The following is a 27175-nucleotide window of genomic DNA, read 5'->3' on the forward strand; positions in this document are numbered from 1 at the left end:
CTCTTGCCCCAAGCAGTGTCTCTCCCTTGCTGGGACTGATCAATCATCAGAGAGACTAGGAGGAGCCTGAACTCCTTCAGAGCAACCAGCAGCCAGATGAGAATGGGCTTCCTCACCCCAACACACAACCTCCAATCAATCAGTAGAAGTGGAATGATAGAGTGTTTTAGGATAGGAGGTGGGGCCTGTCTGGTCTCCATGGTAATCCCTGGCAGATTGGAGTGAGGGACAGCCCCTATGTTACCTTAGTAGTGCCAAACCCATATGCCCTAATGGAGGTGAGGGGGGCAGGGAGAGAATTTATGGGGTGACAGGAGGGAGAAAGGGAGTTAGAGGGAGTGGGGAATGAAGGCTCAAGGGAGGGCTTCATTAGAGGGCAGAGAGTGTGTAGAGAATTATTCAAGGAGAATGGATTTTGGAGAACTGGAAGGTTGCAATTCGTGGAGGGAGAAGGAATTCAAAGGATCACCAAGCTCGTTTTAGAGGCAGAGAGAAGGTGTCAGGAGGAACAGGTTAGGTCTTTAAAAGGGGACAGAGAAGAGGCTACAAGTGGACAAGGGGAGGACTTAGAGTTTATATTTGCTCAAATAACATCTTAGAGGAGCCAAGTGAGAGGATATGGGGGTGGGGGAAAGGGAAGAATTTACAGGTGAACAATAAGGGTCATAACAGGACCATGACAGATGCTTAGGGTCAAAATGAGTGGTATTACTATAAAAGGGACAAGCAGAGAGCTATTAAAGACATTGGAAGTGTCATAGGGTGAGAGCTTTTAGGGGGACGACGGAGGTTTCACACATGAAAAGTGTGTTAGTGTTGAGTGAGAGTCTTCTTAGTAGTGTGGTTTATAGGGACAAAGAGAAGGTTGCCTAGGGACAAAGAGAGGGTGTTAATGGAAACAAACTGTAGCAGCGGGTCAGTTGACGTACAACGAGGTCAAGTGAGAGTCCTCAGAGTCAGTAGGGACTTTAGGGGAACAGTGGAAGGGGTCAAGTGAGACATGCTGCAGAGAGGAGCAAAGTAGTTACCGAAGACAGGGAGGAGATTATAGGAGATGGAGAGAAAATGTTACAGAAAACAGAAAGAGGTCATAGGGCATGGGGGTGGGGAGAAGAGAGGGTCTGGGAGTTATGGCGTAAAGGTATTTATTAGAGTGGGTAATAAGGTTTGAAGGAATATGGTGTGAGTTAGAGGGAGTCAGTGAGACTTTTAAAGAGTGTCAGTGAAAATTTTATAGGAATCGAGGACAGTGAAGGAAGGAAGTTACAAGGAATGGTAGGGTCCAGAAGCCATGCTGAGCCATCACTCACTCCCTCACCCCAGGAATCTGAAAGTGTGTCTGACGAGGCCCCCAGGGACCACCTCTTGCTGGCAATCTTGGCCTATCTCCTGTGCTGTCCTTTAGGCAATGCAGCTTTGCCCTGTTCTTCCCAGGTGGGAATGTGCGTCATGTCAGTCCTCACGCTCCGCTCCCTCTCCATGCTGGCCCCGACCCTGAACCAATCTCATCCATGTTCTCCATCCTGTTGGCTCAGATCCTACCCTGCATCCCTGCAGTGCCTTCACCCCCGCCCCCCCGCACCCCCCACAGTAACCCTTTTAAGCCCATCTATCCCTGTTCTGTCTCTCCTCCCAGACTCAGACAAGGCGCCACAACCGTAGGAATGAACGAGCCTTGGCAGCCAAGACCTCCCACAACGTCTCCAGTTTTGCACCAGCGGGAATTATTATGGCATGCATTGCTGCACTCAACAGCTGGATTATATTAATAGCCACTTTTAAAGGATGACCTCGTCTCCAACTCATGAAGAAAACCACCAAAATATACAACAGTTATTAACCTAGGCTCTCAGTATCCATATGGGCCAATATCTGGTGTGCCAGGCGCTTTAACCTGAAGCACCTTGAGGTGATTGACGGAGAAAGGAAGTGATAACTCAGGCCAGATCTCAAACCAACCCTGGGACCCTGCTGAGGGGTGGGGCTCTTAGGAGACAGTGTAGCTCACTGTTTTCCCAGGGCAGTCTCCCCTCCTGCCCAAATACATGCCATAAACCTGTTCATGTCAACCAAGGGCCTTGACTGAGCTGCCTGACTTTGGGGATACAGCAGTCAACTTCGAATCAAATCCCCACCCTCCCAGAACTTACAAATCAGGGGGGAAGACATATCACCAGATAGTGACCATCCACAGTGGACCTATCTGTAATCAGGGAAATCTAGCAGGGGATAAAGGAGGCAGGACCCAATCTGGGTACTTGTCATCTATCAGAAAACTAGGAAATCAAGCATCTGTGAGTGAACTGGCTAGAATTCAAGTCAGGTAGGATTGTAGAGAGCTCTCATTACAGTTATGGTTGCCTCCTCCTTTTTCCACCAACACCATTGCTTGTGATTTAGGCATCATTCAACAATGCTTCCTGCTGCTGCTGCTGCTAAGTCACTTCAGTCGTGTCCGACTCTGTGCGACCCCATTGATGGCAGCCCACCAGGCTCCCACATCCCTGGGATTCTCCAGGCAAGAACACTGGAGTGGGTTGCCATTTCCTTCTCCAGTGCATGAAAGTGAAAAGTGAAAGTGAAGTCGCTCAGTCATTTTCGACTCCTAGCGACCCCATGGTTTGCAGCCTACCAGGCTCCTCCGTCCATGGGATTTTCCAGGCAAGAGTGCTGGAGTGGGGTGCCACTGCCTTCTCCGAATGCTTCTTGAGCATCTACTATTTATCAGGCATGATAACAGGAACTAGGAATGCAAAAGAGCAAAAGAAATCAGACCTCTTTCTGATGGAGCTTACAGACAGAGCTCTAAATAAACAAGATAGTTACAGGGAATGTAAATGCTATGGAGAAAAATAACACAGTATAATAAGTTAGAGCGGTGCCAGTTACCGGTCCACTGACTGTTAATGTTAATTACAGCAAGCTAGGCAGAAATTTACAGTAGGTGCATTGAAATTTACAGCAGTTTGACAGTGTCATGGCCTCCAAGTATAAGATCAAGAGTTTTGTCCTCTTGAACAAAGTATTACCCAAAAGGATCAATACACAACAGACTGGAGACATATAAAGCAGATCCAATGCCACAGTCAAAACTAGTTTGAGATGCACTGGGCTAGTGGGCACCAAGGTCTAGAAAGTGTACTGTTTACAGTCATGCTAGAGGCTGTAACAAATAAACCCCCTCCAATCAAGAGCTCACAAGATACAAGTTTATTTCACATTATCACAACCTCAAAATGTGGGCATTTCAAGTGACCCACATATACTTCACTAATCCTATCTCCTCCTGCTTGGTGATCCCACCATCTCCAGAGGGCTCAGAGTCCTTTGAACTCAGGCAGAAGAAGACCACAAGACATTTGCTTTTTAATTTTATTTATTTTTGCCTGTGCTGGATCTTCATTGTCGCACATGGGCTCTCTCTACTTGTGGTGCGTGGGCTTTTCATTGCAACGGCTTCTCTTGTTGCAGAATAGGTGCTCTAGGGCATGCGGCCTTCAATAGTTGTAAAGCTCAGGCTGAGATGCCCTGTGGCTTGTGGGATCTTTCTGGACCAGGGATAGAACCCATGTCCCCGATCTTGGCAGGTGGATTCTTAATCATTTGACCACCATAGAAGTCCTGCACCAGCTTTTTTAAATCCCTGGCCTGAAAGTGAACACTTGTACACTGTTGGTGGGAATGTGAACTTGGACAACCACTATAGAACACAGAATTGAGGACCCTCAAAAATATAATTTAGATATTAACTATGATTGTCTATCATATGATGCAGCAATTTCACTTTTGGGCACATGTACAAAAGAAATAAAATCACTGCTTCAGAGAGACATCTGCTCTCCCTTGATCACTGCAGCGTCATTCGCAATAGGCAAGATAAGGAAACAACTCAAGTGTCTGACAATGGATGAATGGATAAAGAAGATGTGTTATATGTACGGAGATGAATAGTATTAAGCCTTGGGAAATATGAAATTCTGTCAATTAAGACAATACAAATGGACCTTGAGGGAATTACTATAAGTGAAATAGGTCAAATCAGAAAAATATAAATACTGTATTATATCACTTATATATAGAATTTAAAAAAAAAAACATAGAAACAAAATAGAATGAAGGTTGTCAGGGGACAAGGTAGGGGAAGGTAGGGGACAAGCTGGTAAAAAAAAAAGTAGAAAATTTCAGTTATAAGGTGAATTTGGTCTGAAGGTCTAATATATAACATTGTAACTATGGTTGACAATACTACATTTTGTACTTAACATCTGCTAAGAAGGTGAATCCTAAGCATTCGACACTCCCCCAAAACAATCAAGAGGGAGCTGTGTGAGCTGATAGATGTGTTAATTAATTTGATTATGGTAATAATTTTACTACCAACATGATACAAATGAACAATCATAACAAAACAGAAAAAGAATCATAGACACAGAAGGGGGTGTGGGAATAAGTGGAATAGGTAAGGGAAAACTAAGAGGTACAAAGTCCTAGTTAAAAAATAAATGAATCACATTCATGTACAGTATGGGGAATATAGTCAGTAGTAACATAATATTTTTTATGGTGATGGATGATAACTAGACATCACAGTGATTATTTTGTTCTGTATAGAAATATCAAATCATAATATTGTGCACCAGGGATAGGTAAATTATACTTTAAACAAGCTCATTTTAAAAAAAAGGAGACCAGATTTGTGGTGACCAAAGGAAGGGAATGGGGGAGGGGGTATTGGATGAAACTAGTAAAAGGTATGAACTTCCAGTTATAAGACAGATAATTACTGGGATATAATGTTGTTGCTGTTGTTCAGTTGCTCAGTCATCTGACCCTCTGTGGCCCCATGGACTACAGCACACCAGTCTTTTCTGTCCTTCACTATCTCCCAAACTTTGCTCAAACTCATGTCCGTTGAATCAGTGATGCCATCCAACCACTTTATCCCTGTTGTCCCCTTCTCCTCCTGCCTTCAGACTTTCTCAGCATCAGGGTCTTTTCAAATGAGTCAGCTCTTCACATAAGGTGGCCAAAGTATTGGAGCTTCAGCTTCAGCATCAGTCCTTCCAATGAATATTCAGGACTGGTTTTCTTTAGGATGGACTGGTTGAATCTCCTTGCTGTCCAAGAGACTCTCAAGAGTCTTCTTCAACACCACAGTTCAAAAGCATCAATTCTTTGCTGCTCAGCTTTCTTTGTAGTCCAACTTTCATATCCATACAAGACTACTGGAAAAACCATAGCTTTGACTAGATGGACCCTCAAGGCACTCCTGGAATTGATCAGTCACCAGAGAGAGTAGGAAGAGCCTGAGCTCCTTCAGACCAATCAGCAGCCTCCTGAGTATTTGGCTTACCCTAGTCATCACACACAACCTCTAATCAGCCAATAGAAGTAGAAAGATAGACTAGGAGGCGGGGCCTGCCTGGTCTCCATGGTAATCTCTGGATAGTGAAGGAAAGGCTCTATGTAGCCTTGGTAGTAGCAGATCCAGTTGCTCTAATGGGGTGTTTGAAGGGGCAGGGAGAGAATTTATGGGGTGACAGATGGGAGGAAGAGAGAGAGGTGGGGGGAATAAAGGGGGGAAGGTTCATAAGGGGACAGAGACAGTTTTATAAGTAAAGAAGTATCTAGAGGGAGCACAAGTTTAGGAAAACATGGAGGTTATAATCAGTGGTGGGAAAAGGAGTTCAAAGGATCACCAAGTTGGTTTCAGAGGTAGAAGGTTTCAGTTGGGGACAGGGCAAGTCTTTATAAAGGGATAGAGAAGAGGCTTTAAGTGGAAATGGAGGGAACTTTAGTTCACAGTTGGTCAAATAACAGAGGAGCCAAGTGAAAAGTTATGGTGTGAGGGGGAGAAGGGGGAAGTTTATGGATGAAAATAAGGGTCATAACAGGATCATGACAGATTCACAAGGACAAAATGAGTGGTATTATTATAAAAGGGACAATGAAATGAAATGTTAGTTACTCATTCATGTCTAACTCTTTGCAATCCCATGGACTGTAGACTGCCAGCTTCCTCTGCCTATGGGGTTCTCCAGGCAAGAATACTGGAGTGGGTTGCCATACTCTTCTCCAGGGGATCTTCCCGACCCAGGGATCAAACCTGCATCTCTTATGTCTCCTGCATTGCAGGCAGATTCTTTACCATCTGAGCCAGCAGGGAAGTTATAAAGGCGACAAGCAAAGAAAACTATTAAAGACAATAGAAGTATTATAGGGACTTCCCTGGTGGTCCAGTGGCTAAGACTCCTTGCTCCAAATGCAGTGGCCCTAGGTTCAATCCCTGGTCAAGGAACAAGATCCCACATGCTGCAACCAAAAATCTGAAGTGTCACAACAAAGACCCAGCACAGCCAAATAAATGTTTTTTAAAAGACATTCAAAGTATTATAGGGTGAAAGATTTTAAGGGGACAATGGAGGTTTTACACATGAAAAGTGTTGAGTGAGGTTCTTCTTAGTTGGGTGGTTTATAGGGACGAAGAGAAGGTTGCTTGGAGGACTATGAGAGTGTCAATGGCAACAAAGCATGACAGTGGGTCAGTTGAGGTACAGGGAGGCCAAATGAGAGTCATCAGAATCAGTAGGGAATGAAGGGGGACAGTGGAAGGGGTCAAGTGGGACAAGCTGTAGAGATCATCAAGCAATTACAGAAGACAGAGAGGAGCTTACAGGAGAAGGGGGAAATGTTACAGAGAACAAAGAGGGATTCCAGGGCATGAGGGTGGGGTGGGAGGTTGCTACCAGGTCTAGTGGTCAGGGAGGCATCAAAAGAGAGAGGGAGATGTTACCGGGAGACAGTGAGAGTTTGCAAGGGCCAAGGGGGTGGTCAATGAAGAACTTATAGGAACCACAGAGAGATGTGTTGGTATAAAAAGGGAGGAGGTCAGAGAGACTATGAGAGATCAGAAGCCATACTGAGCCGTAACCCACTCCTTCCCCAGGTGTTTGAAATTATGTCAGAGGCGTCACCCAGCGAGGACGACATCATGCTGCCAACCGTGGGCTGCTTCGTGTGTTGTCCCTTATGCACAGCAGCCATGTTCTACTCTTCCCAGGTGGGAATCTGCATCTTGCGAATCCCAACCCTTCCCTCCCTGTATCTGGCTGTGACCCTGACCCTGAACCACCTTCTTCCTTGTCCTTCCTCCTTGGTTTCAGGCCCCTACCCTGGGTCTGTAGACTCCCAATGGCTCACCCCCATTCAGTAACCCTTATAAGCTCATCTATTCCTGTTCTGCCTCTCCTCTCAAACTCAGACAAGATGCCACAAAAATAAAATGAACAGTTTTGCGGGGACAGTGGAAGGGGTCAAGTGAGGAGTGCTGTAGGGGTGTGCAAGGCAGTTAGAGAAGATGGTGAGGAGGTTGTAGGAGGCAGGGAAAGGGCTATAGGGAATGGAGAGGGATTAGAGTGTGTGGGGGTGGTGTGGGGGTACATGAGTTCTAGGGGACATCAAGATATTATAGTAAGGTTAAAGGGGGTATGGCACAACTAGTAGGGGTCAATGAGACGTTTTCAAAGAGTGTCAGTAAAGATTTCATAGAAGCCAAGCAGAGTGAAGGGTAGGAGGTATTGGGAATCATAGAGGCCAGAAGCCACACTGAACCATAACCCACTCTTTCTCCCCAGGCTTTTGAAATTAGGTCTAACAAGCCCCCAAGCGACCACCTCTTGCTGGCGATCTTGGCCTATCTCCTGTGCTGTCCTTTAGGCACTGCAGCCTTGTACTATTCTTCCCAGGTGGGAATGTGCTTCATGTCAGTCCTCATCCTCCCCTCCCTCTCCATGCTGGCCCTGACCCTGAACCAATCTCATCCATGTCTCCATCCTGTTGGCTCAGACCCCACCCTGAGTCCTTGCAGAGCCTTCAACCCCTCCAAGAACCCTTTTAAGCCCATCTGTTCCTGTTCTGTCTCTCCTCCCAAACTCAGACAAGGCGCCACAACCGTAGGAACGAACGAACCTTGGCAGTCAAGACCTCCCACAAAGTCTTCAGTTTCGCTGTCTCGGCAATTGTTTTGGGATGCATCATCATACTCCTCACCATGAGTGTATTCCTAACAGTCTTACTTAAGCGGTAACTTCCTCTCCAGGTCATGAAAAAGCAACCAAAAAAATATACAACAGTGTGTCTAACCTTGGCTCTAGGTATCCATGGGGGCCAAATGAGACTCCTGCCTCTCAGAGAAAGAAAGTGGTAGTTCAGGCAGCCCCTCAAACCAGAGCTCAAGACCACCCTAGGGACCCCACCAAGATGTGGGCCATGGGAGACGGTAGCATGCTGACACCCCACGGCAGCCTCCCCTCTGTCCACATTCACGCATTGATGCCACACATCTACCTATGTGGACCAGGGACCTAGACTGTGCCGCATGACTCTGGGGACATAGCAGTCATCACCTGAGATCAAACCTTAGGCTGGAAGACAGACATCACTAAATAGTGACAGTCCATAGTGACCCCATCTCTAAAGGGTAAAACCTAAAGAGAGGGATTGGAGGAGGCTGGACCTAATCTGGGATACTTGTGGGTCTATCAGAAAACCAGGGAGTTGGGCAGCTGTGAGTGAACTGGCTAGAATTCAGACCAGGAAGGATCATAGGCAGCTTCCATGACAGCTATGGTTGCCTCCTCTCCCCACCAACACCATTGCTTGTAATTCAAAAATCAACAATATTTTCTGAGCACCTACTATGTATCAGGCACTAGACTGGGAATTAGGAAAGCAACAGAGCAAAGTAAATCAGACCCCTTTCTGATAGAGCTTAAGTTCTAGTGGGAAGAAAACCATTTAAAAAAAATAGACCTCTAAATAAACAAGATAATTACAGGGAACAGTAAATGCTATAGAGAAAAATAACAGAGTAACAAGCTAAAACAATAATGTAATGAACATTAACAGCTGGTCCATCAAACTGCCAATATTTGTTATAAGACAGGTACAGGAATTGACAGTAGGTACCTTGAAACTTATAGCAATTTGAAGTCATCATGACATACAAGTATAAGATCAAGAATCTTATTAAAGTATAGACCAAAAGGATCAATCCTGACAGATTGAAAGTGAAAGTGAAAGTCACTCAGTCGTGTCGGATTTTTGCGACCCCATGGACTGTACAGTCCATGGAGTTCTCCAGGCCAGAATACTGAAGCAGGTAGCCTTTCCCTTCTCCAGGGGATCTTCCCAACCCAGGGATAGAACCTAGGTCTCCTGCTTTGCAGGCAGATTCTTTACCAGCTGAGCCACAAGGGAAGCCCAGGAATACTGGAGTGGGTAGTCTATCCCTTCTCCACTGAATCTTCCTGACCCAGGAATCAAGCCTGCATTGCAGGTGGATTCTTTACCAACTGAGCTGTCAGGGAGACCCTCCATGACAGATTGGAGATACCAAAAACAGAATCTATGCTACAGTCACAAATAGATTGAGATGCATTGGGCTAGTGGGTGCTGAGGTCTAAAAGGTATATTGTTTAGAGTCATGCCAGAGGCTGTAAAAAATAAACCCTCACCAAATCAGCAGCTCACAAGATACAAGTTTATTTCACACTATCACAACCTTTCCATGTGAGTATTTCTAGTGACCCATAGATTAAGCCAGGGATCCATGTTCCTTTTACTTGGTGATTCCACCATCTCCTAAGGGCTCAGAGTCCTTTGAGTCTGGGCAGAGGATGAAAGAGTTAAAACCTCCACTTGTTTCTTAATTTGGCCTGCAAGGAAATCCTTGTCCACTGTTGGTAGACTGTAAATATGAACAGCCACTATGGAAAATAAGACATGTGTGTGTTTAGTCACTAAGTTGTGTCCAGCTCTTTTTCAACCCCAAGGACTATACTCCACTAAGCTCCTCTGTCCATGGGATTTCCCAGGCAAGAATACTGGAGTAGGTGGCCATTTCCTTCTCCAGAGGATCTTCCTGACCCAGGGATCGAACCCAAGTCTCCTACACTGCAGGCAAGATGCTTTACCACTGAGCCACCAGGGAAGACCAGAAAATAGGATGGAGGTCCTCAAATATTAAAATTATAACTACATATGATGCAGCAATCTCACTTCTGAGTATACATCCAGAGGAAATAAAATCGCTATCTCAGAGAGGTACCTGGAGTCCCATATTCACTGCAGCGTTATTCATAATAGACAAGACATGGAAACAAATGAAGTGTCCATCATCAACTTAAGAAATAAACAGAATTTGGTATCTATATACAAAGGAAAATTATTAATCTGTGAGAAATATGAAATCTTGCCACTTGAGACAACACAAATAGACCTTGAAGGTGTTATGAAAAATGAAAAAAGTCTGACAGAGTCAAGTACTGTATGATATCACTTACACGTGGAATCTTAAAGAAAACAAACTCATAAGAACAGAAACTAGAGTAATGGTTGTCAGAGGGTGGAAGGTGGTGAGGAAAAACAGACAGGCTGGTAGGGAATTCCCTGGTGGTCCAGTGGTTAGGACTCAGTGCTTTCACTGCAGAGGCCATGGGTTCCATCCCTGGTCAAGGAACTTAGATCCCATAAGTGAGGCCACACAGTCCCCCAACCAAAAAAAAAGGATAAGCTGATTTTTTTCAAAAAAGTTCAAACTTTCAGTTATATAATAAATAAAGTCTGAGGGGCTAAAATATAATATAGTAACTGGAGCTAACAATACCATTTGGTATACTTATAATTTACTAAGAAAGCAAATCTTAAGTGTTCTCCCAACCTCGCAAAAAAAAGGTGAAAACTGTGAGCTGATGGATGTGTGAATTAACTTCACTATGGTAAAAATTTCACTATAGACATGTATATCAAATCACCACATTGTACATTTTAAATATATTACAATTTTATTTGTCACATATACCTCAGTAAAGCAGGGGAAGGGTTTTGAAATAAAGCTTTGGTCTTAAAATAACATGCATCACTTTTTTTCTTAATCACTTTTGTCTCAGTCTTGTACAGAAGTAGTTTTATGGTCTCAACTGGATGTAAGGGCCTCTGAGACTAAGCCCCCAGACAGATCCGCAGAACCTTCCCAGACCCTGAGATGAAGCCCAACTGCAGGATGTCCAGATGCTGGCTGAGAAGCCAGAAGCAGACAAGGACCCACAGGCTTCACAGACGTTGAAAATTCGGGGCCGCCTCCAGCTGAGGATCACCCAGGTTCCTCTGCTGCCCTGGTCAGCTTTCCATCCCTGGCATCCTGGCTTGCCTCGCCTCTCTCCAAATGCCCAGCACACGGCACCCACTGTGTCCCAGCCTCAGGGCCAGCACCAGCCTCTGGGGAGCCCTTGTGTGAGTCAGAAGAGGTGCCCATTCACCTGGGCAAGTGAAGCAGCTCCCATGCGCTCCCCTGTTGGGTCAGGTCATGGGCAATGGGTACAAAACCGAAACAGCTCTAGGTGGCAGCCCTGCCCAACCACTGTCACTGACCCCCATGAGCTTCTTCCTCCCTGCCCCTCCCCGCAACCTGCAGACCCAGAGAGCCACCCTCCAGCGAGACGTGATCTGAGCCCAGGTCAGCTCTGCTACCACCCTCTGCTTCAATGCCTGTTCTGCCCTCTGCTCGTTCATTACCTTGTTCTTGATCGTTTTCTATTGCAGTTGCGGTCATGGCCCTGGACCAGGACTGACAGACTCATCTTCACCTCAAGCAGTAGGACAGAGGAAGGCGGGGGAATGAAATGCTTACTCCATTTTAAGACACTTTCAGGAAATTTTACACACACATACACACACCTATTCTGCTGCCAGAATTTAACCACACATTGGCCAGAATTTAACTACAAGGCCTCTGGCTACCTCCCAGGGAACCTGGAAAATACAGCCTATTCCAGGAGGCCAAGTACCTGGATAAAATGAGAATTTCAGGTTTGGGGACTACCTATATGTGCCACCTTAATTCTAGTCTGGAGGAACAAGTATACCTGTGATAGTTTTTGTTTGGAAGACTGAACATCAGGAATGAAAACTAATAGAATTAAAATGGCAGTTGCAGAACGTGCATTGGTATGAATCAAACCAACTTCCAATCAATCTCATAAAAACCCAAGATGGAAGTGTATGCGATTACCACGTTGAGTGCAAAACCTTGTACTGGCTTTATTTTATCTGGCCTCAGGTATCGTCTGCAGAATTGTCTGTCCATGACTTGATGTTATGTTAGAAAAGATTTCTGCCGGTTAACACAAAACAAACAAAAAAGCCAAGATGAACAAAGTTGTTCTCTCCTCTGTGGCACATTTGGCACCCCACCCCAGTACTCTTACCTGGAAAATCCCACGGAGGAGCCTGGTAGGCTGCAGTCCATGGGGTCACTAAGAGTTGAACACGACTGAGTGACTTCACTTTCACTTTTCACTTTCATGCATTGAAGAAGGAAATGGCAACCCACTCCAGTATTCTTGCCTGGAGAATCCCAGGGATGGGGGAGCCTGGTGGGCTGCCGTCTATGGGGTCGCACAGATTCGGACACGACTGAAGCGACTTAGCAGCAGCAGCAGCAGCAGCAGTGCTTCTCAGTGTGTCTAATTACAGCTGGAATTGCTCTTATCTGTATCGGCTGAGGAGGAGGGCAGGGCAACCCACTCCAGTATTCTCGCCTGGAGAATCATATGGACAGAGAAACCTCACGGGCTACAGTCCCTAGGGTCACAAAGAATCAGACATGACTGAAGCAACTTAGCATGGCATGGCACATGTCGGTTGAGAGGGTTGAGAGTTACTCAGATTTGAAGTTGGCTGCACTGTTCTTAAAGTTTATCTGGTACATTGAGTCAATGTCTGTGTTTTTAAAATACAGGATGGATCATTTACAATCTGGGATCATGGAACTTTGGATTTATAAACACAAAGTGTAATTCCCAGGCATTTGTTTTTTAATTTTTCACTGGAATATAGTTGATTCAAAATATTGTGTTAGTTTTAGGGGTACAGCAAAGTGATTTAGTTATTCATATATCTATTCTTTTTCAGATTATTTTCTCATATAGGTTATTACAGGGTATTGAGTACAGTTGTCTATGCTATACAGTAGGTCCTTCTTGATTATCTATTTTACATATAGTAGTGTGCATAGGCCATTTAGTTTTTTAAACCCTAAAGAAAAGAATTATCTTGCCTTTAATCTCTTTTTTACTTACAGAATTTACTCTGTTGTTCTTTTATTAACTTAATCTTTCAGAGCTTTATCAAAGTATAATCGACAAGACTACATGATATTTTAAAATACAATGTGATGAGTTTTGACACAAGTAATACACTCATGAAACCATTACCACAATCAAGATAATGAACATATTCATCACCTCCGGCTTATTTCTCCAGCCACTTTGTCATCCCTCCCTCCCATCTCTCCCCAGGTGACTACTGATCTATTTTCTGTCGCTATAGATTAGTCGGTATTTTCTAGAATTTTATGTAACTGGAATTACAAAGTATGCACCCTTCTTTTCTCTGATATCTTTCAGTCAGCATAATTATTTTGAGATTCATCAATGCTGTTCCATTATCAACAGTTCATTCCTTTTATTGCTGACTACTTCATTATATGATTGTGCCACAGTCTGCTCATCTGTTAACCTGTTAGTGGACACTACGATGGTTTCCAGTTTTTGCCTAATACAAATAAAGCTGCTGTGAGCATTCAAACACAAGCATTTGTATAGGTATGTGGGTACATGCTTTCATTCCTTATAGACAAATGACTAGGAGTAGGATGGCTAGATCATATGTTAAATACATGTTTAGCTTTTAAGAAATTGCCAAAGTCTTTTTCCAAAGTGGTTGTACTATTTTACATTCCTATAAGCCATGCATGAGAGTTCCAGTTGCCCCACATCTTTGCCAAGTCCTGGTATGATTAGTCTTTTTATTTTAGCCATTCTACTAGTTATATAATGATATCTCACTATGAGTTGAACATGCCTTTTCCTAGTGACTAATACTATTGAGTATCTTTCTGACTACTTATTTACCATCAATACTTGGTGATATGTTTGTCAAATGCTTTGCTTTTTTTTTTTTTTTTGTCTGCAACAAGTGGCTTACGGGATCTTAGTTCCCTGACTAGGCATGGAACCTGTGACCCCCGGCAGTGGAAGCATAGAGTCTTAACCACTAGACCACCAGGGAAGTCCCTTGCCCATTTTTACTGGATTGCTTCTTTCCTTTAAAAAAAAATATTTATTCATTTGACTGTGCCAAGTTTAGTTCCCTGATCAGGGATGCAACCTGGTTCCTCTGCATTGGAAGTGCAGAGTATTAGCCACTGGACCAGCAGGGAAGTCCACGTTTCTTTTCTTTATTATTGAGTTTTAAGAGTTCATGATATATTCTGGAATCAAGTCCTCTATCAGATTTGCCAGCATGTACCATGTCTTTTGTTTCTCTCAACAGTGTCTTTTGAAGATTGGAAATTTTAACTTTGATGATGGCCATTTTGTCAGTTTCTCTTTTATTACAGATCATATTTTTGTTGTTGGATCTAAGAAATCAAGGATTTCTTAACCCAAGGTTTCTCTTAACATCCTCCTCTAGAAGTTTTATGGTTGTAGTTTACATTTAAGTCTAGGATGCATGCTGGGTTCATTTTTATTAGATGCAAAGTATGCATCTGAGTTTACTCTTCCGGATGCATGCATGTGCGCGCTCAGTCATGGCTGACTCTTTGCGACCTCAGGGATTGTAGCCAGCCAGGCTCCTCTGTCCATGGGATTTTCCAGGCAAGCATGCTGGAGTGGGTTGCCATCTCCTTTTCCAGAGAATCTCCCTGACCCAGGGATTGAACCTGAGTTTCCTCATTAAAGACAGATTCTTTTACAACTGACCCACCAAGGAAGCCACATATAGATGTCCAATTATTCCAGGGACATCTTTTGAAAAGATTGGCCTTCTCCACTGAATTGCCTCTGCATATTTTTTAAAAATTCAAATGCTCAGATACGTTAAGATCTAGTTCTGGGGTAAAAATAGGTTGTACCCTTCTATTGATCTATTTCTCTATCTTGAGATTAATACCATACTTTTTCATTTTCCATGCCGTATAACAGGACTTGAAGTCAAGGAGCGTGACTGCTCCCCTTCTGTTCTTCTTTTTCAAAGTTCATTCTGGCTATTCCAATTCTTTTTTATTTATATCTGAATTTATGAAGACTCTTATAAATTTCTAAAACAAATTTTAAAGGCCTGTGAGTATTTTCATTGAAACTGCACTGACTCTATAGATAAATTTGAGGAGAACTGACATCTTAGCAGGGCTTCCCAGGTGGTGCTAATGGTAAAGAACCTGCTTGTCAATGCAGGAGACATAAGAGACACAGGTTGGATCCCTGGGTCAGGAAGGTCACCTGGAGGAGGGCATGGCAACCCACTCCAATATTCTTGCCTGGAGAATCCCATGGACAGAGAGCTACAGTCTATAGGGTCACAAACAGTTAGACATGACTGAAGCGACTTAGCACACACACACAACACCTTAGCAACATTTTATTTCTTTCTATCTATGAGCATGGTATACCTCCCCTTTTACATAGGTCTTCTTTTAAATCTCTCAGCAATGTTTTGTAGTTTCCAACATACAAATATGGCATATCTTTTGTCAAATTCATCTCAAATTATTTAATATTTTTGACATCAGTATAAGTGGCATTTTTAAATTATGGTAAAATACATATAACACAAAATTTACCACCTTATAAATACTAAATGTACAGTTCTGTGGTGTTCAGTACATTTCAGATTGCTGTTCAACCAATCTCCAGAACCGTTTTCATTTTTATAAAACTATATCTCTATGTCTATTAAACACAACTTCCACTCTCTCCCTGCCACCAGCCCCTAGAAATCACAATTTTACTTTCTGTCTCTACACAATTGACTACTCTAGATTCTTTATATAAATGAAAATCATAGAGTATTTGCCTTTTTGTAACTAGCTTATTTGTTTGTTTTTTGCTTGTTTGGCTGCACTGCATGGCTTTCAGGATCTTAATTAACTGATCAGGGATTAGTTCAAGTTCTAACCACTGAGCATCCAGGGAGCTCCCTGTAACTAGCTTACTTCACTTAGCATAATGTCCTTAAGGTCCATCCATATTATAGCATTTATCAGAATTCTTTACTTTTTAAAGCTGGATTTTGTGTGTGTGTGTATATATATATATTTATAATATACATACATAAAAATGTTTTATCCATATAAAAGACATGTATTGTATATATACCCAGGCTCTTCTGTCCATAGAATTCTCCAGGCAACAATACTGGAGTGGATAGTCATTCCCTTCTCCATAGCTTCCTGACCAAGGGATTGAACCCCAGTCTCCTGCATTGCAGGCAGATTCTTTACCATCTGAGCCACCAGAGAAGCCCAATACAAACATCAGTTCAGTTCAGTTCAGTTCAGTCGCTCAGTGGTGTCCAACTCTTTGCGACCCCATGAATTGCAGCACACCAGGCCTCCCTGTCCATCACCAACTCCCGGAGTTTACTCAAACTCACATCAATAGAGTCAATGATGCCATCCAGCCATCTCATCCTCTGTCATCCCCTTTTCGTCCTGCCCCCAATCCCTCCCAGCATCAGAGTCTTTTCCAATGTCAATTCTTCTCATGAGGTGGCCAAAGTACTGAAGTTTCTGCTTCATTATCATTCCTTCCAAAGAACACCCAGGGCTGATCTCCTTTAGAATGGACTGGTTGGATCTCTTTGCAGTCCAAGGGACTCTCAAGAGTCTTCTCCAACACCACAGTTCAGAAGCATCAATTCTTCAGCGCTCAGCTTTCTTCACAGTCCAACTCTCACATCCATACATGACCACTGGAAAACATACATGTATGTATATGCATGTGTGCTAAGCTGCTTCAGTCGTGTCTTACTCTTTGTGACTCCACGGACTGTAGCGCACCAGGCTCTTCTGTCTGTGGGACTGACTCCAGGCAAGAATACTGGAGTGAGTTGCCATGCCCTGCTCCAGATCTTCCCCATCCAGGGATTGAACCCTCATCTCCGGCAGCTCCTGCACTGCAGGTGGATTCTTTACCCCGAGCCACCCACATATATTATCATGTATTATAAATATGTGCTTATATATACATATGCAACATTTTGTTTATCCATTCATCCATCAATGTATACTTGGATGGCTGTCACCTTTTAGCTATGGTGAATAATGTTGTTATGAAGATGGGTATGCAAATTCTTTTGAAAACATGAGTGTTTTTAATTCTTTTGAACATATACCCAGAAGTGAAATGTTTGGATCATATAATAATTCAATTTTTAATTTTTTTTAATTTTTGAGGACTGCCATACTGTTGTCCATAGCAGCTCTGCCATTTTGCATCCCTACCATCAGTGCATAGGGGTTCCAATTTCTGCACAACCTTGTCCTCACTTGTTATTTTCTGGGGTTTTCTGATAGTAACCATCCCGATGGATATGAGGTGATAGATATATCATCATGGTTTTGATTTTGCATTAGGGAATGACTGGTGATGTTGAGCACATTTTCATATACTTATTGGCCTTTTACATATCTTCTTTGAAGAAATATCTAGTCCTTTGTCCATTTTTAATCAGATTATTTTGTTTTTATGAGTAGTAGGGGTTCTTTATATATTCTGGATATTAGCCCCTTATCAGATATATGATTGGCAAACATTTTAATCCCATTCCATCATAGGTTGCGTTTTCACTGTTAATGTTCTATGATACATACTAGTTTTTTTTTTTATGTAGTCCATTTTATCTATGTTTGCTTTTGTTGCCTATTCTTTTGTTGTCATACCCAAGAAATGACTACCAAATCTAGTGCCATTAAGCTTTCCCTGATGTTTCTATGAATTTTGTGGTTTTAGATCCTATGTTTAGGCCTTCGATCCAGTTTAGTTAATTTTGATGTATGGTGTACTTCATTCTTTTGCACGTGGATATCCAATTTTTCAACACCATTTGTTGAAATTACTCTTCTGCTTGGTTTTATTGTAATTTGCTCTCCTTTTTTCAGATACTCAAAGTGGAAGCTGACATCATTAACTTGAGATGATTTGCTATAGATCAAATGTTTATGTCTTCCCAAAATTCACGTTTGAAGCCTAATCCCCAGTGTTATGGTATTTAGATGTACAGCCTTTGGGAAGTGATTAGGTCATGAGCGCAGGTATTAATGCAAACTATTGAGCATAAGATAGGCTCAAGGATGTATTGTGCAACATGAGGAATACAGAAAACATTTTGTAATAACTGTCAGTGGAAATAAACATTTTAAATTGTTTTTAAATTTTTTTAATTTTTAAAAAGATAGACCATATCTTTGATTATAAAACTAACTTTAACAAATTCAAAGAATTTAAATCATACAAAATCATATTATCTGACTGTGATATGCAGAATTCTAATGTGCCCCACCCCTAACCACAAAAGAACTCCAGTCCCAAATCTCTGAGATTGTGACTATGATGGGATATCACTTCTGTGATTTTAAGTTACAGCTGACCTTAAGAGAAGATTATATGGATGGACCTAACCTAAACACCGGAGAAGGCAATGGCACCCCACTCCAGTACTCTTGCTTGGAAAATCCCATGGATGGAGGAGCCTGGTGGGCTGCAGTCCATGGGATCGTGAAGTCGGACACGACTGAGCAACTTCACTTTCACTTTTCACTCTCATGCACTGGACAAGGAAATGGCAAGCCACTCCGGTGTTCTTGCCTGGAGAATCCCAGAGACAGAAGAGCCTGGTAAGGCTGCCATCTCTGGGGTCGCACAGAGTCAGACACGACTGAAGCGACTTAGCAGCAGTAGCAGCAGCAACCTAAACACATGATGAGGCATTTAAACGTGGGTCTAGAGGTAAGAGACAGAAGTCAGACACAAAGCATGAGAGTGTTTTTGATGGAAGGAGATTCTCTGTTCACAGCTTTGAAAATGAACAGGACCACACACCAAGGAATGCAGGTGTGCTATAGAAGCTGAGAATAGATCCTGGCAGCTCACCTGCAAGGAAGAGGATGGCATCAGACCCTGAGCTACAGGGAACTGAATTTGGTCACAACCCACATGAGTTTGGAAGAGTATCCAGAGCTACAGAAGAGACATTTCAGCAGACACACTGATATCAGCCTTGTAAGAGCCTGAGCAGGGAACTCAGGCACATCATTGCTGGATTTCTCATCCTCAGAACTGTGAGCCAATATATGGCTGTTGTTTTAAACCACTAAGTGTATGTGGATTTGTCATATAGAAATAGAAAACTAATGCGCTGACCATAATAAAAGTAATGCAGAAACAAATAACTGAAAGTTAACAGGAAAATCTTCAAACACTGGGAAATAAATCCTGCAAGTCAAAATAACTCATGAATCAAGGGAAATTAGAAAATGTATTTAACACATCAAAAAGGAATAGGGCTTCCCTGGTGGCTCAGCGGTAAAGAATCCCCACACTAATGCAGGAGACATGGGTTCCATTCCTGATCCTGGAAGATCCCACATGGTGAGTAGCAACTAAGCCAGAAAGTCGCGACTACTGAGCCCATGTGCCCTGGAGCCAGTGCTCCGCAATAAGAGAAGCCATTGCAAAGAGCAGCCTGCATGTCACAACTAGAGGGTAGCACCGACTCCCTGCAACTAGAGAAAAGCCCACACACGCATGAAGACCAAGAACAGCCAAAAAAAAGAAGCGTAGACCTTATCAAAAAATGTGGATGCAGCTAAAGCAGTGCTTAGAAGTAAACATATTATACTCAATGCTTATTATATTAGAAAATAACATCTCAAGTTAACAATCAAATATATAATGTAAATCTATCAAACATTTGGAAGAAAATATAGGAGAAAATATTTCTGACACTGGGTTAGACAAAGAGTTCTTAAACATGATACCAAAGCACGTTCCTAAAAGAAAAAAAAAAAAATATATATATATATATATACTCTATCAATATTAAAAACTTTTGCTCTGCAAATGACAAAAAATTAAAAGATAAAGACCCAAACATAATAATTGCAAATCGCATATCTGACTAAGGGCTTGTATGCGATACAGATAAATAACTCTAAATAAGATGAAAAGAACATTTAAAAAAAAAAAAACTAAATTGCAGTAAAAATAACTCCTAGAATTGATCAATCACGGGAGAGCTTAGGACAGACCCGCACTCCATGAGACCAATCAGCTTTGGTTCCCACCCCAACACGCAACTTCAAATCAGCCAATAGGAGAAGGTACAGGCTAAGAGGCGGAGCCTGCGTGGTCTCCATGGCAATCCCTGGTGGGATGGAGTCAGGGAGAGGCTCCATGTAGCCAGATCCAGATGCCCTAATGGGGGTGTTTGAGGGGGCAGGGCGGGAATTTATGGGGGGACAGGGTGGGAGGAAGAAAGCCAGCATGGGTTGAGGGGAATGAGGGGACAAAGAGTGCTTCATAAGGGGAAGGGAGGGTATTAAGTATTTAGAGGGAGGCACGGGTCTAGGAGAACAGGAAGGCTGCTGTCATTAAGAGTACAGGAAGTTCACAGGATATTGAAGCTGGTTTCAGATGTAGCGAGAGGGCATTAGAGGGCAACATGACAGGTCTTTATAAGGGGACAGAGAAGAGGCTATGTATAGACAAGGAGAGGACTTAAAGAGTTTATAGTTGCTCAAAGAAGGTCTTAGAGGCGCCAAGTGAGAGGTTATTGGTGCGGTCGGGGTGGGGCGGTGGAGTGGGGAGGAGTTGATAGGTGAACAATAAGGTTTATAACAGGACCATGACAGATTCATGGACAAAGTGAGGAATATTAAAATGGAGCAAGAAGAGAGCCACTAAGGTCATTAGAAGTTTTCATAAGTTGAGAATTTTGCAGGAACATAATGAAGGTTTTACACATGAAAAGTCAGAGTGCAAGTGTTGAATGAGGGTCTTCTTAGTAGGGTGGTGAACAGAGACAAAGAAAAGGTTGCTTGGGGAATGATGAGGGTTTGTTTTATAGGAACAAAATGCTCTTAGGGTGTCAGCTGAGTTTTCAGGGAGGCCAAATGAGAGTCCTTGGAGTCGGTAAATGATTTTGTGGGGACAATGGAAAGACCAAGTAAGATGTGCTTAGGGATCTGAAAGGCAGTTATAGAACATGGTGAGGAGTTTACAGGAGATGGGGAAAGCCTTACAGAGAACTGAGCGGGATTATAGGGTAGGGGGGATGGAGGTGGAGTGGGGGGCTGACAGTTCTAGAGGACAGAGAAGGTATTAAAGGGAATAGGGGGAGGTTAGAGAGAACGCAGTAGGAAGTAAATGGAGTCAATGAGAGTTTTAAAGGGTGTCAGTGAAGACTTTACAGGAAAAGAGGAAGGTCAAAGGGAGGAGGTCAGAGGGGATGTTAGAACCCAGAAGCGATACTGAGCCATAATTCACTTCCTACTCCCAGACGTTTGAGATTTTGCGTGCCAAGCCCCCCAAAGACTATATGTGCCTGTCCATTTTGGCCCTCTTCCTGTGTTTTCCCATAGGAATTGTGGCAGTGATCTTCTCCATCCAGGTGGGAATCTGAATCATGCCAATCCTTGCCTTCCCCCACACTCTCCATCCTGGCCCTAACGCTGACTCAAATTCTTCCTTGTTTCCTGCCTCTGGGTTTATGTCCCCACCCTGTGTTCCTATAGTCCCATGGCTCACCCCTCTCCCACACAAGAACCTTTTTATGCCCCTCTATTACCTCCAATCAGACAAGGCACTGCAACAGATGGAACAATCGAGCCATGGCAGCCGAGACCTCCCACCAAGCCTTCTACATTGCAGTCCTGGGGATTGTTATGGGAAGCGTCATCATACTCATCATCTTGATTTTCACCATGATGGACTTATTTTCTCGGTAACCTCCTCTCCAGCTCATGAGGAAAAAAAAAAAGCACCAAATATATCCAAAACTGTTCCTTACTTTGGTTCTAAGTATCCGTTTGGGCCAAATGAGACACCTGCCCCTCAGTGTCTGGTGGGTCAAGTATTGCCAACCTGAGGCAGCACCTTGAGGTGGCTGATGGGGGAGGAGGGCCACTGGACCAGAGCTCAAGACCAATCAGGGACCCCGCCGAAATGTGGACCATGGGAGACAGGGTAGAACACTGTTCTCCTCTGCCCATAGTCACGTATTCATGTCATAAATCTATTTATGTTGACCAAGGGCTTTGAATGTGTTGCCACACTCTGGGGACAGAGCAGTCACCACTTAAGTACCACTGGTACCTCCTCTGAACTTATAAAACAGGTTGAAAGACAGTCATATCACCAGACAATAACAGAATAGAGGGTCCGGTCTCTACTGGGGGAAACCTAGGGAAGTGGGTTATAAGAGGTCATGTTGGGTGCTGTGGTCCACCAGAAAACTCGGGAGTCAGCAACTGTCAGTGAACTCATTGGAATTTGGAATTCTGGTTGTAGAGCTTCTGTAATAGGTAGATTACCTCCTCTCCCCTCTAACCACCAAGTATGAGGCTTATTCATCATTCAACAAGTACTTATTCTGTTGAGTAAATTGAATATTCTGAGCACTTATGATGTACCAAGCACTGTACTAGGTACTAGAATCACAACATAGAGCTTACATCTGGGAAGTTTTCCCCACGTTGTAGTGGGCAGAAAACCACAAACAAATAGAAATAAATAATTACAGGGAATGGTGAATGTCACAGAGAAAAACACAACAGGGTAATAAGCTATGGCAATGATAATATTGGTCTATCACTATTAATAGTTTGCAGTAAGGTAAGTGTGGAAATTGCCAGTAGGTGCTTTCAGACTTACAGCAATTTGGCCTGTTATGACATCCAGGTATTTGAAATAGACTTGTCTCGTTGTGCAGAGCATAGGACCAGTCCACGACAGATTAGGAGGTATTTAAAAAAAAAAAAAAAACAGGTCCTATTCCACAGTCACAAATAGTTTGAGACGCACTGGGATAGACAGCAAAAGTCTAGAAGGTATATTGTTTAGGGTCATGCTAACACTGTAACAAATAAACCCCACCATTTAGTAGTTCACAAAATAGGAATTTATTTCTCACTCACAGAACCTGCCAAGGTGGGCAAGGACCCAGGATCCTTCCATGTGGTGATTCCACCATTCCCTAAGGATCCAGAATCCTTTGAGTCCAGGCAGAAGATAAGAATGGAAAACTGCCACATGTTTCTTTAAAGCCTTGACTTGAAAGTGAACACTTGTGCACTGTTGGTGGAAAGTAAGTTTGTAGAGCCACTATGAAAACCAGGATGGAAGCTTCACAAAAATTTAACAATAGAACTACCATATGAATCAGTAATCTCACTTTTGAGGGTATATCAAAAGGAAATAAAATTACTATCTAAAAGAAATATCTGGACTCCCACATTCAGAGCAGTATATTCATAACAGCCAAGATATGGAAACAACTTAAGTGTCCATCAACAGATTAAGGGATAAAGAGGATTTGATATCTATATTCAAAGGAATATTATTAAGCCACGAGAAATACAAAATTCTGCCATTTGCAACAATATGAATGAAACTTGATGGCATTATGCTAACTGAAATAGGTGGAAAGTAACAAATACTATATGATATCACTCATATGTAGAATCTTTTTTAGATTTGTTTTCAAACTCATAAGAACAGAAAGTAGGATGGTGTTTGCCAGGGACTGGGGGTGGGGGATATGAGGACAGGCTGGTAAAAGGGTAAAGACCTTCAGTTATAAGATGAATAAGGTCTGATAATTTAGCATATAACAAGGTGACTGTGATTAACAATACTGTATTGTATACTTAAAATTTGCTAAGAGAGTAGCTCTTAAGCACTCTCACCAAAAACAGACAAAAACAAAGGTAACTCTGTGAGGTGATGCAATTTAAGTTGGTTGTGGTAATAACTTCACAGTGATACATACAGCAAATCACCATGTTGTACATTTTAAACCACATTACAATTTTTGTCATTTATACCTCAATTAAGCAGTATAAATTTTTTAATAAAACTTTGGCCCTAAAGTACCAACTATCAAAAAATAAATAAAGTACCAAGTATCACATTTGCTCTCAGACCATTCAACAAAACTAATTTCATGGCCTCAACTGGACACAAGGGCCTCTGGGAAATGTAGTCCCAGACTGGACACCCAGTGCACACCTTTCTAAGATGTTCCTTGAGCCAAAGTGTGACAGCTATTCCAAGAGCTGTGAGAACAGAGTTCCCACAGAGTGGGAATAGCAAGTGTAAACGTTCATAAGCTGGAATGAGCTTGGCAATTCAAGGAACACAAAGGAAGCCAATGTGGCAATAAGTAATGTCACACATCTCCTACTCTCCAAAATAGGGGGGGTGCTCTCCTCCTCCTGGTGAGAATCCTTGTAGGTGCTTATGAAAGTCCCAAAGATATCCCCCATTTCCACCTTTCCTGAAGAGGAAACCCAGCACCGGTTCTCACAGATCTGCTCACAGGAATATTTTTGCACATACAGTCACCCTCCTATAGGACCGCCCAATCCCCTCTGTGCCTGGCTCTGTGCTGGGTGATGCTAGAAACACAGCTGTAACCAAGACATAACCCATCCCTCTTTCAGGAAACCCACAACCCAGTGGGCAAGGCAGACTCACCCCCACACAGGGCTGTGAGTTGTTCTTTCTTCTTTCATTCAGCAAATTTTTACTGTGCATCTATTTGTTGCGCCAGGCACAGGGCACAACAAAGCAAACCAAAAAACTACCTCATGGATCTCATGTTCTTGTGGGGTGTGAAAGGTAACAAATATAGTAAATAGTGAAATAGAGGACTGTGGGGAGAAATAAAGCAGAGTAAGGGTGATTGGAAGTAACCAATCACCAAAACAACCACCAAAATGACGGTGAGGGGCTGTCATTTTAAACAGGGAGGCAGGTAATGGTCCAGTGAAGAAATGACTTTTATTTATTTTTGGCTGTGCTGGCTCTTCATTGCTGCTCATGGGCTTCTCCAATTGCAGTAAGCAGAGACTGCTCTAGTTGCGGTGCTCAGGCTTCCCATTGCGGTGGCTTCTCTTGTTGTGGAGCACAGGCTGCAGTGCGTGGGCTCAGTAGTCGTGGCACATGGGCTCAGTTGATCCGAGGCATGTGGAATCTTCTCAGACCAGGGATCGAACCTGTGTCCCCTGCATTGGCAGGAGGATTCTTATCCCCTGGACCACCAAGGAAGCCCCAGATCTAACTTTTGATCTAAGTCCTGTAGGACTTAAGTGAGGAAACAAGGCAGATATCTAAGTGAAGCTTATCCCAGGGAGATGAAATGCTAGTTCAAAGGTCTGGAGGGAGAAGCATGTCTGATATTTCTGAGATATATTAAGGAGGCCAGGTGTAGCTGAAGGGCAGAAGGCAAGACAGGAAATGGTTAAAAGAGAAATCAGGGAGGAAACAGAAAGTAAGATGGAAGTGAGCTTACTTTACTCTGAGTAAGATGAACAGCCTTTGAACAAATGAGTGACAAGAGCTGACTCAGGTGTTAACAGGCTCTCCCTGACTTTGGAGGGAAGCTGACTGTGGGGGAAATGTAACAGCAGTAGACTGCTGTCAAAGTCTAGATGGGATGCGATGGAATATCAGGGCAGTGTAAGGGAAGTGGAAGAGGAAAGGCCTTGATGAATTTTAAAGGTAAGGTAAATAAGATTACTGATGCATGAGTATAAGAGAAAAAGAGGGATTTGGGGCCTCAGAAGCTTGAAGGAGAGAGCTGCTCATCTGAGCTGGAGAAGGAGGTGAGAAACACCTCTGGGATGTATGATGTAGTAATCATTATGAGTGTGGGGAGTCATATACTGGCTCAGAGATTGCTTCAGCAGTGGGCAAGTGACCCTGCTTGAGTCAACGAAACTTAAATAAATGGCTTCTAGAGCATATGGAGGGCTTCCCCGGTGGCTCAGTAGTAAAGAATCAGCCTGCAATGCAGGAGCCACAGGAGACTTGAGTTCGATCCCTGGGTCAGGGAAGATCCCCTGGAAGAGGGCATGGCAACCCACTCCCAGTGTTCTTGTCTGGAGAATCCCATGGACAGAGGAGTCTGGTGGGCTACAGTCCACAGGGTTGCAAAGAGTCGGACATGACTGAAGCGACTTAGCATGCATGCAGAGCTTATGGAAGGAAACAGAGCACCTCTTCCAAATTAGCCTCTAACCACATCTTTCTCTCTCACCTCGAAGGAGCAGGGAAAGTCATTCTACAACCACATGAAAAAGCCTGGGGCTTTCAGGATGAAGGAGGGGCTGAGGAAAAAGCAAGTACTAAGAAGTGGAGAAGCAGGAAACTGGGTCTTGCTCATCAGGACCATCATCATCACTATCATCACCATTGTAGCTACCGAGCAGTCAACTGTATCAATCACAATTCAAGGAACTTATGCATATTATTGCATTTAAATCCCACTCACTAACCTTAGAGTACCTGCCAAATGGGTAGGGACCTACTGGAACTCTCTCCAGGACTAAAGGTTCCAGCAAGCAGCATTGTTTGATCCCCCAGGACTCCCCACAGCCTGTGCCTGCTCCAGCTCCAGCTGCCTGCTAAGGCTCCTACAGCATGACACATCCCTAGACTGCCCAGGCCAAGTGTGCTCCAGCTCCAGCTGTCCACCAAGGAGGCCTTGGCACAACATGCTCCAGGGTTTCCTCTGGCCCCACAATAACTTCCAGGTATCTACCAAGGACACCAGCAGAGTGCCCTGGGACTAACCCTGGCCCCTGCCCAGTTCTTCCCCAGTAGGCCTGCCAAAGCCACCAGGTACAGGCAGTCTACACCAAGGATGCTGCCACACAAGGCTGCTTTTTCCAGACTGAAAGAGGTGCTGGTTCATCTAATTAACAGAAACGAACACAGAAAGTCAGACAAAATTAAAAGACACACAAAAAAAGAACAAGTTAAAACCCGAGGGGGAAAAAATCCCTAATGAAATGGAAATAAGTAATTTATCCAATGGGCTTCCCTGGTGGTTCAGACAGTAAAGAATCTGTCTGCAATGTGGGAGACCTAGGTTCAAGCCCTGGGTTGGGGAGATCCCCTAGAGGAGGGTATGGAAACCCACTCCAGTATTCTTGCCTGAAGAATCCCCATGGACAGAGGAGCCTGGCAGGCTGCAGTCCATGGGGTCACTAAGAGTTGGACACAGCTGAGCAACTAAGCACAATTTATCCAATAAAGAGTTATAAGCA

At 43.4% G+C, this 27175-nt stretch overlaps 1 long non-coding RNA gene across 3 annotated transcripts in view; it reads right to left on the reverse strand.

The window, feature by feature from the left end:
* Positions 1–27175, reverse strand: part of LOC138418818 (uncharacterized) — a 102122-nt gene that overhangs the window by 71800 nt on the left and 3147 nt on the right. Inside the window, exon 3 of one of the 3 annotated variants that reach the window (XR_011248725.1) lies at positions 24887–25208. The exons of the other annotated variants lie outside the window; for them this stretch is intronic. This is a non-coding gene — a long non-coding RNA (uncharacterized lncRNA). Of the gene's footprint in view, positions 1–24886; positions 25209–27175 lie in introns of those variants that run through there. 3 annotated transcript variants of the gene reach the window in all.

This window comes from Ovis canadensis, chromosome 14, assembly GCF_042477335.2.
Source record: "Ovis canadensis isolate MfBH-ARS-UI-01 breed Bighorn chromosome 14, ARS-UI_OviCan_v2, whole genome shotgun sequence".
Classification (NCBI taxonomy): domain Eukaryota; kingdom Metazoa; phylum Chordata; class Mammalia; order Artiodactyla; family Bovidae; genus Ovis; species Ovis canadensis.